The sequence below is a fragment of the Manis pentadactyla genome, chromosome 16 (assembly GCF_030020395.1).
Source record: "Manis pentadactyla isolate mManPen7 chromosome 16, mManPen7.hap1, whole genome shotgun sequence".
In the NCBI taxonomy this organism is placed as follows: Eukaryota; Metazoa; Chordata; class Mammalia; order Pholidota; family Manidae; genus Manis; species Manis pentadactyla.
In genome coordinates this window covers 18,986,099-18,991,512 of record NC_080034.1, presented here as the reverse complement: position 1 = coordinate 18,991,512, position 5,414 = coordinate 18,986,099, and positions in this window count along the sequence as shown.

The following is a 5,414-nucleotide window of genomic DNA, read 5'->3' as shown; positions in this document are numbered from 1 at the left end:
CTACGTAATAGTTTATAATGTGACTGAACTAAAATACACTCAGCTGTTCTCTCATTAGACACTTTTTTCTTCTATTATAAATTTTATATAAAACAACTTAATTTAAATACATTTTAAAGATCTAGGACATATTTGGATCAGATAGGTAAAAATTTTAAGGCATTTGAAATTTATTGGCAAATAGTTCAATACCAATAATCAGAGTATATAATGTATACAGTATACATTTCAATATTGTATATAATGCTTATTTTATTATGCACTTGCTAGAACTAAATATCCTCATTAAAATTCATTTTTAAAATAAATTCAGCAAATATAAAATAGTTTCTAATTTTTTTAATTTGTATTTTATTTACCATTGAGTTGTATTTTTATGTTTATTTTTGCTATTTAAATTCTCAGTTCTTAATTTTTTCTCTATTTATCTACTGGGACCCTAGCATTTTTCTTACAGATTTGTGTGAATGGTTTTTGTCATGTTTATTCCAAATGTCTCCCCTGTATTGCTTCCTTTATATTTCTGTTTTAAAAAAATGAATTCAAACATTCATTTTTTTATATAGAGCAGTTTTGTATTTTTTTAAAAAGTCAAATCTAAAGCTTATTTTATTTGTAATTTCTTCACATGGTTTTAAACTTAGAAAATTGTTTCAGGATTACCTTAAGATGACTGAATACACACTGGGGAATACTTCTTTACAAAATGCTTAATAATTTATTTTTAAAAACCCATAATGGAACAGGAATAGAAAGGCCATTCTCTCAGTAGGCCACGTATGAATATTAGCAAAAGTAGACAATGGAATCAGATTAAAGGAGGAAGTCAAAACTCAAAGCTGCACACACGGAACCCCCGAGGGGTATGGTGGGGGTATGGGGTGAAGGGAGGTGCTCCAAGTTTAAACGTGATACATATGTTAAAGGGACTCTGAGTCAACTGACAGGAATCTTGTGGGTGGGTGGGAGTCCAGAGGCAAGCAACCCTCCATTCTCTCCTCAGCTTAAGGCCAGAAGGAGGTGTTTGTGGTCAGGCAGAAGCAGTGGGATTGGGTGTGAGCCAGAGAGGTGTGACAGTGCCCTGGGTAGCTGGACACACTCCAGAGGAAATGGAAAACTCTGTGGAGAGGGGGTAGCTTTTGCTTAAGTCCTCCTGCCTCATCCTGCCCCTCATAACTATTCCCAGTTAGATGAGCACACAAGTAAAAGTCTCCATGTAAGAAAAACAATCCCACAAAAAAGAGACATGACTCCTGAGGCATAGAACTAACACCTAATGGAATCGTCTGCCTAGAGTGAAGAGAACAAGAGTTTAGACTAAATAAATGTATTATCCTCAAAGTGATGGCAAAGAAATTTAGTCCACAAAAAAAGAGCCAACAATAAAACTTGGAAGTATAAAATTTGTTAAATAAAATTCCACAAATAGAAAGGATATCAGAAAGGACTCATATGAAGAATGAATTACTGTAGGATAAGATTAAACAAAAAACTCTTCCAAATGTAACTATAAAGGACAGAGAGATGAAATATATGGAAATAGAATTTAGGAAACAATATCTATAATATACATATAATGACAATATAGAAGTTCCCACATTTGTCTAAAGATATTTTAGCACAAATAGAATATCCCAAATAGAATGATATAATATTGATAGAATTGAAGAAAGACATACATTAAACTTATTAGATGGGTGCTAAACAAATTGAAAAGAAAATAAAGCACAAAACTTCACACCTAGATATAATGTGGTAAAATTTCAGAAGACTTAGGATAAAGTAAAAAGTAGTATGAGCTGCAAAATGAAAGAAGTTAGCAACTCTGAAGTATAAAGAATCCATGAATATGGGCTATTTATCCAATTCTCTATGTCTTCTTCAATGTCCTACATGAATGTCTTATGGGTTTCAATGTACAGATATTTCACATCCTTAGTTAAATTTATTCCTAAGTAGTTTATTTTTGATGATATTTTAAATGCAATTGTTGTCTTTCTTTTTCAGGTTGTTCATTGTTAATGTATAAAAGAGTAAATGATTTTTGTATGTTGATTTTAATTTTGTATCCTACAACTATACTGAATTTATTTATTAGTTTTCACAGTTTTTTGGTGAAGTCTTCAGAGTCATCTATGTCCATGATCACATCATCTATAAACAGAGATAATTTAACTTCTTCCTTTCCCACTTAGCTGCTTTTTATTTATTTTTCTTGCCTAAATGCTCTGGCTAGGAATTCTTGTACTATGTTGAATAGAGACGGTGAGAGTGGGTATCTGTGACTTGCTCCTGATCTTAGAGTAGATGCTTAGAGCTTTTCACCATTGAATATATTAGATATGGCTTGTCAGATACAGACTTTATTATTTTGAGGTACATTCCTTCTATACCTAACTTAAGTGTTTTTATCATGAACAGATTTTTATCAAATGCATTTCCTCCATCTATTGAAACACTTTTATGATTTTTATTTTTTCATTCTCTTGTCTGGATGTACCACAGCTTTTTTCCTATTCACATTCAACTACTGATGGATATCTTGGTTACTTCCAATTTTTGGCAATTTTTAATGAAGTTGCTCTATATATCTATGTGTAGGTTTTTGTGTGGACATAAATTTTCAACAACTTTGAGTAAATAACAAGGAGCATGATTGCTGGATCATATGGTGGGACTATGTTTAGTTTGTAAGAAATCTCCGCTGTCTCCAAAGTAGCTTTATCATATTATATTCCCACAAGCAATGAATATGAGTCCTGTTGCTTCACATCCTTATCAGCATTTGATGTTCTCAGTATTCTGAATTTTAGCCATTCTAATAGGTGTGTAGTGGCATCTGATTTGTCTTAGTTTGCATTTCTCTTATGACATATGATGATAAGTATCTTTTTGTATGTTCAGTTGCCATCTATATATCTTCTTTGGTGTGGTACCTGTTGAGGTTTTTGGCCCTGTTTATTAATTATTTGTTTTCTTTTTGATGAATTTTAAGAGTCTTTGTATATTTTGAATAACAGTCCTTTATCAGATGTGTCTTGCAAATATTTTGCCCCCATCTATGGCTTGTTTACTAATTTTCTTGATACTGTCTTTTGCAGAACAGAAGTTGTAAGTTTCATTGAAGAAAGTTTATCAATTCAATTATTTCCTTCAAGGATTATGTCTTTGGTGTTGTATCTACAAAGGCATCACAATACCAAAGGTCATCTAGATGTTTACCTATGTTAATTTCTAAGAGTTTAAAAAATTTTTTTACACTTTAGGTCTATGATCATTTCAGATTAATTTTCTTGTAGAATGTGAGATATGAGTCTAGATTCTTAATTTTTTTTTGCATGTGGATGTCCAGTTGTTTCAGCACCATTTATTGAAGAGACTATCTTTACTCCATAGTATGGCTTTTGCTTTCTTTGTAAATGTCCAGTAAACTATACATATGAGGGTCAGTTCCTGAGCTCTATTCAGTCCCATTGATCTATTTGTCTATTCCTTACCAATACTACACTGTCTTGGTTACCTAGCTTTGTAATAAGTCTTGAAGTCAGGTAGTATCAGTTCTTCAACTTGTTTATCACCTTCAGTATAGCTTTTGGCTATTCTGGCTTTTTTTCTTTTTTTGTCTCTATATATAAGCTTTAGAATTAGTTTATTGATATCCACCCAATAATTTTTTGCGTTTTGGTTGGAATTAAATTAAATCTTTAGAGCAATCTGACATCTTAACTAAACTAAGCCTTCAAATCCATGAACATTGATTATCTCTCCATTTATTTAGTTATTATTTGATTATATCATAGTTTTGTAGTTTTCCTAAATAGATTTGGTATGTATTTTGTTAGGTTTAAACCAAAGTATTTCATTTGTTAGGGTGCTAATGCAAATAGTATTATTTTTTTATTTTAAATTCCACTTGTTCATTGATAATATATAGTAAAGCAATTGACTTGTGTATATTAACCTTATATCCTGCAACCTTGTAATCATTCCTCATAGTTACAGTGGTTTTCTTTTTTTGTAGACTCTTGGATTTTTTTATAGAGAGTTATGTCATATGTGAATAAGGACAATTTTATGTCTTACTTCTCAAACTGTATATCTCCTTTTCTTGCCTTATTGCATTATCAAAGACCTTCAGTACAATGAAGAAAAAAAAGCTGTGAGAGCAGACATCCTTTCTGTGTTCCTGATCTTAATGGGCAAGTTTCAAATTTCACACCATTAAGTATGATATTAGCAGTAGTTTCTGTAGACATTCTTTTTCAAGTTGAGCAAGTTCCCATCTACTCCTAGTTATTGAGAGTTTTTATCATGAATGGATGATGGATTTTGTCAAGTGCTTTTTATGCATATATTGGTATGATCATTGTGATTTCTCTTTTTCAATCTGTTGATGTAATAGATTATATTAACTGATTTTTAAATGTTCAACCAGCCTTGCATACCTGGGATACATCACACTTGGTTTCTATTTGCTAATATTTTGTTGAGGATTTTTGCATCTATATTCATCGATTAGAGCTCTTAGCATGTTCGTCATTGCTGTGGGGCAGGATGGCTAGAGTGTGCTGGTCTTGGATATATCCCTTCTCCTCTTGGAAGTCTTGAACTAGCTGGAGTTGAGTATTATCCTTACCCAGGTCAGTTATGCTCTGATAATACCACAGAAGTTTAGCCTCTTGTTAACTAGTTTCTTCTGAAGGCCTTGTTAAGAACAGAGTGCTCTGATGTATTTCAAGATGATTGCTTTTCCTCTCCACCTACTAGAAGCCCAAGGGATTTTTCTTAATATTTGTTGCAGGAATCTGTTTGAGCTACTGGAGGCAAATCTCACACTAATGTGGGGGAGGGGGCTGCTTTGCCTGAGTCCTCCCAAAGGTTTTTAACCTATAGAGTTGTCCACACTGAACCTCCAGCAATGAATCAAATGAAGCTCAGGTTTTCCTACCATAGCACTGGTTCACAGGCTTTTCTCCCCTGCCGAGCCTCTTCTGTGGTAAGCTATGACTCTCAGTATTGCCTGTCTCTCCAGTCTTGGGGGCAGCATTTTTCCCTATGTCCTTTGCTCCCTTATGGATCCAAAAAGAACTGTTGATATTTCAGTCTGTCCAGCTTTTATTTGTTAGGATGAAAGTGTGATTTGTGATTTCCAAGCTCCTTATACTAAGAATGGAAAACCATTTCTAGTTATTTTTATTACTTTTTAAACTTTTATACTAGAGGTGAAATGACTTATGAACCACCATTACAGTATTAGAGAATTCTGACTTTTATTATATATTTACCTTCACTGGTGAGTTTCAAATATTCTGTTTTTTAATTTGGTTTTAATTTGTTAGTGTCCTTTCACTTCCACATGAAGAATTCTAATATTTCTTGTAAGACAGATCTATTGGTGATGTGTTCCTCAGCTT